The sequence below is a fragment of the Triticum aestivum genome, chromosome 5B (assembly GCF_018294505.1).
Source record: "Triticum aestivum cultivar Chinese Spring chromosome 5B, IWGSC CS RefSeq v2.1, whole genome shotgun sequence".
Taxonomy (NCBI): Eukaryota; Viridiplantae; Streptophyta; class Magnoliopsida; order Poales; family Poaceae; genus Triticum; species Triticum aestivum.
In genome coordinates this window covers 89631013-89644176 of record NC_057807.1, presented here as the reverse complement: position 1 = coordinate 89644176, position 13164 = coordinate 89631013, and positions in this window count along the sequence as shown.

Sequence of the window (13164 nt, the reverse complement as noted above, 5' to 3'; positions counted from 1 at the left end):
AAGGGTTCGCACCCCTGTAACTCATACGCACATAATCCAGTAGACCGCCTCCGGGCTTCGAGACGTAGGGCTATTACTTCCTCCGAGAAGGGCCTGAACTCGTAAACATCTTGTGTATACAACTACTCCATAGCTAGGATCTTGCCTCTCCATACCTACCCCCCTATTCTACTGTCAGGCTTAGAACCACGACAGTTGGCGCCCACCGTGGGGCAGGTGTCTTAGCGACTTATTGGAGAAGTTGCAATTGTTCCGATCGCCTTCACCATGGTTTCTGGCGGAGTTTTAGTTGAGGGCCGCGAGATCCGTCTCGGCGCGCTCACGTTCATCGCCGACAACTCCGCTTGGCTCCGCTTGGCTCCACTCATGTCACGCCCAATATGTGACCCTATCCAAAAGGAACTCAAAGGTCCCACCAAGGATAGACCCGCATATTGAAACGCTTTTGCAAGGTGGATATCATTACATCAACATTACATAATAGATGGGGAAACATACAAAAGGCATACAATGCCACACAAATACAACATCATCTTACGTAAGAGCAACATCCGACTATGGATGAAACACAAACAGAAACTCAAACGACATCCACCCTGCTAGCCCAGGCTGCCGACCTGGAACCTATCCCCTGATCAAAGAAGAAGCAGAAGAACTCCAAAACAAGCAAACATCGCTCTTGCGTCATGATCGTCGCACAACCTGAACCTGCAACTGTTGTTGTAGTAATCTGTGAGCCACGAGGACTCAACAATCCCATTACCATGGGTATCAAGACTAACAAAGCTTAAAGGGAAAGGAAGGGGTAAAGTGGTGAGGTTGCAACAGCGGCTAAGCAAGTATGGTGGCTAACATACGCAAATAAGAGCGAGAAGAGAAGCAAAGGAATGGTCGTGAAGCTAGCAATGATCAAGAGGTGATCCTGAACTCCTACTTACGTCAATCATAACACAGAAACCATGTTCACTTCCCGGACTCCGCCGAAAAGAGACCATCACGGCTACACACTCGGATGATGCGTTTTAATTCGGATCAGGTGTCAAGTTATCTACAACCGGACATTAACAAATTCCCATCTGCCACATAACCGCGGGCACAGCTCTCGAAAGTTTAAACCCTGTAGGGGTGTCCCAACTTAGCCCATGATAAGCTCTCGCGATCAACGAAGGATATACCTTCTCCCAGGAAGACCCGACCAGTCTCGGAATCCCGGTTTACAAGACATTTCGACAATGGTAAAACAAGACCAGTAAAGACCGCCCGCTGTGCCAACAAATCCCGATAGGAGCTGCACATATCTCGTTCTCAGGGCACACCGGATGAGAAAGACGTCGGGTTGGCATAGACCCTGGTTGCCCAGGGGGCGCCGGACATCGCTCGGTTTGGACCAACACTTAGACAAGCATTGGCCCGGGGGGGCTAAAATAAAGATGACCCTCGAGAGAGCGACTCCCAAGGGAAAAGTAGGTGGTGGTGAGGCAAATGGTAAAACCAAGGTTGGGCCTTGCTGGAGGAGTTTTATTCAAAGCGAACTATCAAGGGGGTCCCATAAATCACCCGACCGCGTAAGGAACGCAAAATCCGAGAACATAACACCGGTATGACGGAAACTAGGGCGGCAAGAGTGGAACAAAACACTAGGCATAAGGCCGGGCCTTCCACCCTTTATCAAATATATAGATGCATTAACAATATAAAAGAGATATTGTGATATCCCAATATAACCCTGTCCACCATGGAGCAATCTTCAACTTCACCTGCAGCTAGCAACGCTATAAGAGGGGCTGAGCAAAAGCGGTAACATAGCCAAGCAATGGTTTGCTAGGAAGGGTGCAAAAGGTTAGAGGTTCATGGCAATTTGGGAGGCTTGAAGAACAAGTTATAGGAAGCGCAGCAGAGCGATAGAACGAAGCAACTAGCATAGCAATGATAGTAGTGAGATCCAGGGTAGCGGCCATCTTGCCTAAAATCCCGCTAGGAAGAAGAACGAGTCCATGAAGAAGATGAAGCCACAAAGACGAACCAAGCGTAGACGAACGAATCCTCACGATCGCAACGAAAACGGGAACTATCGAGAAGAAGCACACAACATGGTAAACACACCACCCATAGACAAAACATGATGCATAACAAGCATGATGCATGACAAAGGCTACATGAAGCTACTCATGGCAAGAGATGATGCATACACGAGCAACACATCAAAGCAAGGTTAAATGAGGTCGGAAACAACATATAACAATTCCGGTAAATCCTCATATGCAAATTTCGAAGTTGGTCCAGATCTGAATAAATCTTATGTTCAAGTGGTTAAACATCAAGTTAAGATGCACCAAGATGATCTACACGAGATTCTAGTCAAGTTACATATAAAGTTCATTAGATTTGGAGCAACGGCCTAGAAGATATGATCAAAACAAGTTAAACATGGCATTGATGCAAAATGCATACAAATATCAAGCAAACACCTCAAAACAAGGATGCAACATGATAATATGAAGCTACATGCAAAATCAAGCAAGTTTCATATAGATCACACTCAAAACGGAGCAACGGTTCAACACATACACTCTATACAAGTCATAACAACAATCAACCCAAAACAACAACTAGGCATATTGCAAGCATCAAAACAACATGCTACAGTACCACAATATAAGAACAAAAGGCATGGACATGAAGTACAGGTAAAGCATGACAAAACATGAACACTGAGCTATCTCCAGAAACTACTAGAACATGCTCAAAATGACATGGCAAGATTGCAAATAATAACAGTTTACAGACTTAGCAGGAATAACAACAGGTTGCAATGTTTAGAGCTACCAAACAACATGTTACAGGAACTTATCATGACAAACGAAGGCATGGCATTAATCTACTAATTGCATAGAACAAAAGTCCCTTACTGACCATGAGCCAAAAGGGCACAGAAAATATGATGGCACCCATGTAAACATGGCAAAAGATGACAGATTCACACATGGCAGGAACAACAATAAGTAGGCATGTTGGTGAGCTTGAACCACTCACCACAGAGCAATAAATGGCATGGCAAGGCAAGCAACAGTAAGAAGACATGTTTATGAAGCTAATAATGGCAAGAACAAGTTCATAGGGTACATGGATCACTAGAAGAACACATGGCCAAAACTGAACTTAATGTCAATAGGCTGACAACAACATTATTTAGCAACTTAGGAGCAATATGACAACAAGTTACAACAGGCTATAAATGCAACCAGGGGCATGAGTGGATAGAGAAAGACATGTATAACAAATCATCCTTAGTGAACATCTCCAGATTATGCACGAAATGACTTGTAGCAGCAGGTTTACATAGCAACAAAATATAACAGAATCAGCCTAGCAAAACAGCAACAGCAAGTACCCTACTTCATGAGCTCGATGCACTCAGCACACAACTCACAAAAATACATGGATAGCACCTCTAGAAAGATGGCATGGCATAAATCAAAACACATGTAGACATCAACCTCATAGGATGCACACATCAAACATGGCAAAAATGACAAATGAACATGTTATAACAGTTTCAGCAGATTAACATCAACATGCACTCTTGCAACAATGATTCAGGCACCAAGATGAACTCAAATGAACATGATGCAATGGAATGAAATGAAGTACTCGTTGAGGCGAACAATTTGACATATTACACGCACGAAACGGAGCAGTATGCAGGGAGTTATGGCATGTCAAACATGGCACCAGAATGCTGAGAATCTCAGGGACTTGGTGAAAATTATACCTCCGCAAAAGTCAACGCGGGACGGAGGCGTGCGGGACGAGGAGATCCGGGATCGGGGGCGCCGTTTGGTTGGACTCCCGGTGGATCTCATCCACCTGGAGTGGATCTGACCGGATTCGACTCCAGCGAGGGCGGGCGGCTCCGGCGAGGTCGGAGGCGGTGATGGCGGCCACGGCGGGGGCGGCAGCGACGGGGATGCGCGGGCGCCGGAGGGGCGGGGCGGCGCCGGCTGGGAGGCGCGGCTCCCGGGCGGCGGCGCGGGGCGCCTCAGCGGCGGCGGGGCCGGGGCTCGCGGCGGCGGGGCGAGGTGCCGGAGGCGGGGCGCGGCGGCTCCGGCGAGCGGGAGCAGGCGGCGGGGTCAAGGCCGGGCGATGAGAGGAGGCGGCGGCGAGCTCGGGGCGTGGGAGGCGTGGGCGGAGGCGGCTCCCGGCGGGCGCGGGTGGCGACGCCGGTGAGGTCGCCGGGCGGCGAGGGGAGGCGCCGGCGGAGGTCGCCGACGGGGAGCGGCGCCGGCACTGGTGGCGGACGGCGGCGGGGCTGGAGCGGGCTTCGGCGGCGGTTGGGCCCGTGCGGGCCCGCGATGGGCTCCGCGGGCCGGTGGCACGGAGGAGAGAGAGAGGGCCAGCGGCGGTGACATGGCGAGGTGCGATTGGACGGGGGGAGCGGGGCGGACATGTCCGGGCGGCGGGTGGACGTGTCCGTCGGCAGGAGGAGAAAGAAGCTAGGGTTTCATCCGCGAAAATGGACGGGGAGGACGTTTTTATAGGTAGAGGGAGCTAGGGGAGTCCAAATGAGGTGCGGTTTTCACCCACACGATCGTGATCGAACGACCGAGAGCATGGAGGGGAGTTAGATGGGTTTTGGGCCACTTTGGAGGGGGTGTTGGGCTGCAACAAAAGAGGCTTTTGCGGTTACCCGGTTAACCGTTGGAGTATCAAACGACCTTTAAATGGCACGAAACTTGACAGGCGGTGTACCGGTGGTGTACCAAGGCCGCTTGACAAACCTCGGTCCATTCCGAGAATGTTTAACACCCGCTCACAACGAGAGACAAAACGGGGACGCCGGGGGAACATAGGAGTGCCGGATTGCAAAACGGACAACGAGGAAAATGCTTGGATGCATGAAACGAACATGTATGCAAAATGAAATGCACATGATGACATGGCAAAATGCAACACGCAAGCAAATGACATGGCAACGATGGCGAATAACTGGCAGACACCTGGCGCATCGGAACCGGGGCGTTACGACTCGACATCGACGCGCTCCCAGTCCGCGCGGCGATGCACTTTCGCGCGTGTGTCCGCGGCGTTCTGCTGCGGCAACCGTCGGCCCCGTATCGGTCGGCCCCTGCGTCGTCCTCCCTCCCTGTCTCCCGCCAGCGCAAGCGCTCTGGTCGGTCGAGGCTTCAGTGGTGGGTGAGGCACGCAGCGGCTCGCCAGTCAGCCACCCCCCAAGTCCAGGCGATCGAGCCCGACGAATCTCTCTACGGCCTATTCGATCTGTCGACTGGCTCCATAGAGACGGCATCCGAGTGCGACAGCAGTGATCCAGCGGCCGAGGTCCTGATGGTCAATGGACCGCGTAGTCCTCCCGGCTTCCCCCGCACCAACGGGGGAGATGGCGGAGGCGACCCAGCACAAGTCCACGAGGAGTATCAGCCCGAGCCACTCACTTTGCTGCAAAGGTAAGATCTACGCCGCCGGAACATGGATGCTCTGCATACTCCTATCATAGGAGAAACCCCCAAGGCTCGTGCCTTGGAGGACGCGCGTTTGGCCAACTTGGCTAAGCACACTCGACTGGAGAACCTCCAGCGAGCACTCGACGAGCGCGCGCGGCAACGCGTTCCAGACTCCAGTCGACGTCAACTGTTTCCACCACCGACTCAGGTATATCGAACTCCGATTCAGAATTTAGCGGCTGCAGACCGAATAGCAGAGTCGATTCAGCCCTCCCAGTCAGAGGCCGGCAGAGGCTTGATGCAGATCAGAGATTTGCTCCGGGCAGCAGGAGATCAGAATTCAGCTGTATCGCAGTCGCAAAACCGGATTCATAGCAGATCTGTCGCTGCGAATACAGTCCAGTCGGCCCATAGCCCAAGACCGCCTCCGCGGCGTGAGGGACGTGGAGGTCGACGTGATCAGTATGATGACCGATTCGATCGCGATGATCAGCGTCGAGTGCCTGCTCCTTCCCTAAGGGGTGGGTCGTATGCCCCTTGATAGCAAGAAGACAGACGCCAGCACAGTGTTGGGCGAAGGGTTCCAGTCGACCCCCGAGAACCAGGCTTTGATGCGAGATCCATTATCGTTCAAGGTTTGGTCGACCGGAACAGAGCTCACCGAGAAGGCCATGACAGAGATGTGCCCACCAGCAGCAGAGTTCATGTCTCAGGACTAGAGTGTTTTAGCAGAGTCATCAGGGCCGCGGTGATTCCTCCCAACTTCAGGTTGGCGACTGGAGTTAGTAAGTTCACTGGTGAGTCCAAGCCCGATACTTGGCTTGAGGACTACCGAGTGGCTGTCCAGATTGGCGGCGGCAATGATGAGGTGGCCATGAAACACCTACCTCTTATGTTGGAGGGCTCGGCCAGAGCATGGCTGAATTAGTTGGCCCCTAGCAGCATTTACACTTGGGAAGATCTTGCCCGAGTGTTTGTCAGGACCTTTGAAGGAACTTGCAAGCGACTAGCAGGGTTGACAGAGCTGCAGGTTTGTGTGCAAAAGTCGAATGAGACTCTGAGGGATTACATCCAGAGGTGGATCAGATTGCATCACACGGTGGAGAATGTATCTGATCACCAAGCAGTCTGTGCCTTCAAGGAAGGCATTAAGAATAGGGAGTTAAGTTTGAAGTTCAGACGAACCGGAGATGCCTGGTCCCAAGGGTGTGATCACCATCACTGGCAATCGGAAAAGGCAGAAGAGTGCTTTCAGAAGGGCTCAAAGATTGCCGATGCTCAGATAACAGTGGTGGAGCTGCAGGAATACCAGAAAAATGCAGATCCGAGTGATTTATTGCGGGCCAAGAAGCCCGCCATGGAGTTAGCGTTCCAATCGTCTGGTGAGACGAAGCCCGTTCACATTCACCCGACCGACCCCAGTGCTTCTCCGACTCATATCTCCACAACACTCGACTCTAAATAGGAAGAAGCGCTCATCCAGTTCCTCCATGAGAACTGGAACATCTTCGCATGGAAGCCTGCTGACATGCCGGGTGTTCCCAGGGGGCTGGCTGAGCATTGTTTACGAGTCGATTCAAAAGCAAAACCTGTCAAAGAACATCTTCGACGGTCCGCCGTCCAGAAAAGAAAGGCCATTGGTGAAGAGGTGGCTCGGCTCCTGGCAGCAGAGTTCATCCAAGAAATTTATCACTCCAAGTGGCTCGCCAATGTTGTCATGGTCCCCAAGAAGGACAAGTCACTTCGCATGTGCATTGATTTCAAACATATCAATCGGGCCTGCCCGAAAGATCATTTTCCTCTCCCCCGCATCTACCAAATAGTCGACTCAACTGCAGGATGTGAGCGCTTCTCTTTTTTAGACGCTTATTCCGGTTACCATCAGATCCGTCTGTATGGACCAAGACGAGATCAAAACAGCTTTCATCATTCCATTCGGGTGCTTCTGCTATGTCACCATGCCATTGGGCCTCAAGAATGCCGGAGCCACGTTCATGAGGATGATTCAGAAGTGTTTACTCACTCAAATCAGTCGGAACATGGAAGCATACATGGATGATATTGTGGTCAAATCACGGAAGGGTTCCGACCTGTTGACTGACCTCGCTGAAACATTTGCCAATCTCAGGAGGTATGATATCGAGCTTAATCCATCAAAGTGCACATTCAGAGTTCCTGGCGGAAAGTTACTCGGTTTTCTCGTTTCCGAACAAGGAATCGACGCCAACCCAGAAAAAGTTGGCACTATACTCCGAATGAAATGCCCCGTACGTGTGCATGATGTCCAGAAGCTTACTGGATGCTTGGCCGTGTTAAGTTGATTCATCTCTCGCCTCGGTGAAAAGGCGTTGCCTCTTTACCGATTGATGAAGAAGTCAGACAAGTTCGAGTGGACTCCAGAAGCCGACGCAGCGTTTGCAGAGCTCAAAGCTTTGCTCTCCACCCAGCCGGTGCTTGATGCTCCAATTAGCAAAGAGCCTTTGTTGCTTTACATTGCAGCCACAGGACAAGTCGTCAGTACAGTACTTATGGTCGAGCGGGAAGAAGAAGGGAAAGCCTTCAAAGGTCAGCGCCCAGTGTATTATCTTTCCAAAGTATTGACCCCATCGAAGCAAATATACCCTCATTATCAGAAGCTTGTATATGGGATTTACATGACCACGAAGAAGGTTGCTCATTATTTCTCTGATCATTCCATTACAGTCGTCAGCGACGCCCCATTGTCAGAGATTTTGCACAATAGAGATGCAACTGGTCGAGTGGCAAAATGGGCGATTGAACTCCTTCCCCTTGATATCAAGTTTGAGGCAAAGAAAGCCATTAAGTCCCAAGCAGTAGCAGACTTCATTGCCGAGTGGATTGAACAGCAGCTACCGACTCAAGTTCATTCGGAGCACTGGACCATGTTCTTTGACGGTTCTAAGATGTTGAATGGTTCCGGTGCTGGGGTAGTATTGGTTTCCCCCCGAGGAGATAAGCTCAGATATGTGCTCCAGATCCACTTTGATTCCTCCAACAATGAAGCAGAATACGAAGCACTTTTGTATGGGTTGCGCATGGCCATTTCACTCGGCGTCCGTCGCCTTATGGTTTATGGCGACTCGGATTTGGTGGTCAATCAGGTGATGAAGGAGTGGGACGTTAGAAGCCCAGCCATGACTGGTTACTGCAATGCAGTAAGAAAGCTTGAGAAGAAATTTGAAGGGTTAGAGCTCCATCATATACCCCGACTGAAGAATCAAGCGGCTGATGATTTGGCAAAGATAGGTTCCAAGAGAGAAGCCATTCCCAGTAATGTGTTCTTGGAACATATCCATACTCCATCAGTTCAGGAAGATCCTTTTACCGAAGAAGCTCTGCAACCAAAAAGTGTCACAGATCTAACTGAAGTTGAAGTTCCAGCGGTGGTCGACCTGATCATGGAAGCGTTGGTCATCACTCCCGACTGGACAGTGTCATACATCGGGCACATCTTAAGGAAAGAGCTCCCAGAGGATGAAGAAGAGGCTCGACAGATCGTCCGCCGATCCAAAGCCTTTACCGTGATAAAGGGACAGTTGTACAGAGAAAGCACGACTGGAGTCGGTCAGAAATGTATAACGCCAGAAGAAGGTCGGATAATCCTTGACGATATCCACTCGGGGACCTGTGGCCATCATGCGTCCTCTCGGACCATTGTGGCTAAAGCATACCGAGCGGGATTTTATTGGCCGAGAGCAAACAAAATGGCAAAGGAGATAGTCAACAAGTGTGAAGGATGTCAATTTTACTCCAATATGTCACACAAGCCCGCCTCAGCCTTGAAGACCATTCCACTCGTTTGACCTTTCGCTGTATGGGGATTAGATATGGTTGGACCATTGAGAACAGGCAGAAGCGGCTTCACCCATGTGCTGGTGGCAGTCGACAAGTTCACTAAGTGGATTGAAGCTAAACCCATCAAGAATCTGGATGCCGGCACTGCTGTCAGCTTCATCAGAGAGTTGATATTCAGATATGGAGTTCCACATAGCATCATCACTGATAATGGGTCAAACTTCGATTCTGAGGAATTCAGAGCCTTTTGCACATCTCAGGGCACACAAGTCGACTACGCTTCAGTCGCTCACCCCCAGTCGAATGGACAGGCAGAACGAGCAAACCGTTTAATTCTCAAAGGGTTGAAACCCCGTCCGATGCGCGATCTCAAGCATGTGGCTGGTGCATGGGTCGACGAGCTCCCGTCAGTACTTTGGGGATTAAGGACCACACCTAATCGGTCGACTGGGAGAACTCCATTCTTCTTGGTCTACGGAGCTGAAGCAGTCTTGCCAAGTGACCTGCTTCACAACGCACCTCGAGTCGAACTCTACACTGAAGATGAAGCAGAGCAAGCCCGATAGGATGTAGTCGACCTTATAGAAGAAGAAAGAGAGATGGCAATGATCCGATCGACCATTTATCAGCAGGACTTATGTCGCTTCCATGCCAAAAACGTGAAGAGTCGAGCCTTTCAGAGGGAGATTCGGTTCTCCGAGTGGATTAGTAGAAGCCACACAAGCTTTCTCCTACTTGGGAAGGCCCCTTCATCATCACCCAAGTTCTCCACAACGGAGCGTACTACCTTTACAATGTCGGTCACCAGATTGACGAGCCCCGAGCTTGGAACGCGGAGCTGCTCCGCCCCTTTTATACTTAAGTATTTACTCGGAAGAGATGTAATAAAAGTACTTCTGTAGTTTATTTATCAAAGACAAGAGTGTTATAATTTTCCCAGTGATTGTTGTTACTTTTGTTTAAATGAACAGTCCCCCAGTGGGTGGCTTAGCTGCGAATCCGTTTTGCCTAAGTTTGTAAAAAAAATCCTTGCCGAGTGGTGAGCCAGTCTCCCACTCGGGGGCTTAGCTGCGAATCTGTTTCGCCTAAGTACTTTCAAATCCTACCGAGTGGTGAGCCAGCCTCCCACTCGGAGGCTTAGCTGCAGTCCAAGTACTTGCCTAAGTTTAACAAAAACCTGTCGGGTGGTGAGCCAGCCTCCCACTCGAAGGCTTAGCTGCAGTCCAAGTACTCGCCTAAGTTTAACAAAATCCTGCCGAGTGGTGAGCCAGCCTCCCACTCGGGGGCTTAGCTGCAGCCCAGTGCTCGCCTAAGTACAAATACAATGTGCGCTCCGCAAGGAGGACGAAGTGCGGGTCGACTGCTACCTTTTTCCTTCCGAGCTACGCCACAAATACAATGTGCGGTCCACAAGAAGGACGAGGTACAAGTCGACTGCTACCTTTTCCTTCCGAGCTATGCCACAAATATAACATGCGCTCTGCAAGGAGGACAAGGTGCAAGTCGACTGCTACCCTTTCCTTCTGAGCTATGCCACAAATACAATGTGCGCTCCGCAACACCACAAAAAATCCTACTGAGTGGAGAGCAAACCTCCCACTCGGGGGCTTAGATGCAGCTCAGTGCTCGCCTAAGTTTTTGAAAATCCTACCGAGTGGAGAGCAAACCTCCCACTCGGAGGCTTAGCTGCAGCCCAGTGCTTGCCTAAGTTTTTGAAAATCCTACCGAGTGGAGAGCAAACCTCCCACTCGGGGGCTTAGCTGCAGCTCAGTGCTCGCCTAAGTTTTTGAAAATCCTACCGAGTGGAGAGCAAACCTTCCACTCAGAGGCTTAGCTACAGCCCAGTGCTCACCTAAGTTTTTGAAAATCCTACCGAGTGGAGAGCAAACCTCCCACTCAGGGGCTTAGCTGCAGCTTAGTGCTTGCTTAAGTTTTTGAAAATCCTACCGAGTGGAGAGCAAACCTCCCACTCGGGAGGCTTAGCTGCAGCCCAGTGCTCGCCTAAGTTTTTGAAAATCCTACCGAGTGGAGAGCAAACCTCCCACTCGGGGGCTTAGCTGCAGCCCAGTGCTAGCCTAAGTATGAGAACCATTCCGCTCCATCCGGATTCGCAAGAGCGCAAGTCGAGTGCAATCTGAGCTTCATTCCTACCTGCAAGGGTGCATCACAAGCACTAGCATATATTCCGAGCAAATAACAATGCTCATTTGAAGACAAATGTAAACGTATTCAACGGCAAACCCAAGTTCAGATAGCATCCTACGGATCCAGAAGTGCTCAGGCACCAAGCCTGTTAAAGTTTACCGGTTACAAAAACCACTCGGCATTCCAAGGCAAATTTAAGGCATCAAGCATAGAAGTTTTTTACTCCTCCTGTGGAGGACTGGAAGGTGCGACAAACTCATCCAGGTCGATTCCATCTGCAATCCGAGTGGCAGCAGCAATGAAGGTCTCCATGAAAGACCAGAAGTCATGCTTCTTGGTATTGTCCACCTTGAGAGACGCCAGTTTGTCCTCTCGCGCGTCCTTGTAGTGCACACGGACCAGAGACAGAGCAACATCAGCACCACACCTGGCAGAAGACTTCTTCCATTCTTGCACTCGACTTGGAACTTCGTTCAGTCGAGTCATCAGAGACTCGAGGTCATTCTGAAGTGTTTCCCCCGGCCAGAGTGTTGTGTCGATGCGCGACGTTGCAACCTTCAATCTAGCAAGATAGTCGACCACAGCAGCAACGCGAGACTCGAGTCGGAGCACGTTCATGACGGCTTCATCCTTCACAGGAGAGTTGATGGGATCCAGGCTTGTCTCCACTTGACCAGTTTCTTCCTCAAAGTTTTGGCAGAATTCTGAAAACACAACCCAAAGATAAGCCTGCAATTTTGTGGTAAGTCCATAATTACAAACCAATCAGGTATAAGAGATTACCTTCAAGCATGAGGAATAGCTTTTTGGCGAGTCCTCCTAGATAAATTCGGATCCCGCTAAATCCGCGAATAGCAGAGCAACTTGCCAGACCGGAGATTTCTTCCGATCCATCGTTCGGAAGTCTCCAAGCACAGAAAAGTCACTCGACAGATACAAAGAATAGATCAAGGCGACTGAAAAAGAAGTTGATGCCACCACTTGAAGTCGTTGATCCGGAACAAGACATACTCATAGCATGAAAAATGGGTCGGAAGAATTTTCAACTCCCTCCTCACTCAAACCTCGATCCATTCGGGGGCTAATGATGAAGCCACGTACCTAGGGTAGGGTCATGGACCTGTCCAAGGTACCCTCCCCAAGGACGTCTCTAGAAGAAACTACCTTTTAGTCGACCCGGAAGGATTCCACTCGACAAACTCGAAGACACTCGACCATGAAGCCTCACTCGACCACCAGGAGATCAAGAGTCACTCTGTACCCAAACGGTCTGTTATTAAGTAGTCTTTATGGTCATGATAGCACTTTATGTAGGGCGTTACCAGTAATGCCAGACCTTAATGTACTTTAAACCCCGCATAACTGAGGGTCGGAGGGGTCTGGCAGACTCTATATAAGCCACCCCCCTCCTCAGTGTAAAGGGTTCGCACCCCTGTAACTCATACACACATAATCCAGTCGACCGCCTCCGGGCTCCGAGATGTAGGGCTGTTACTTCCTCCGAGAAGGGCCTGAACTCGTAAACATCTTGCGTATACAACTACTCCATAGCTAGGATCTTGCCTCTCCATACCTACCCCCCTATTCTACTGTCAGGCTTAGAACCACGACACCCATCGAATGTGTGTGTCCCGGTGAGGAATGGAGGAGGGTTTAGCGCGCGTCGGTTGGAAGTGGGTGAGAAACTAATTGATTTTCTTTCCGGTATGGCCCATGTGTGGGCATGCGGGTTCGTCTCCCTTGC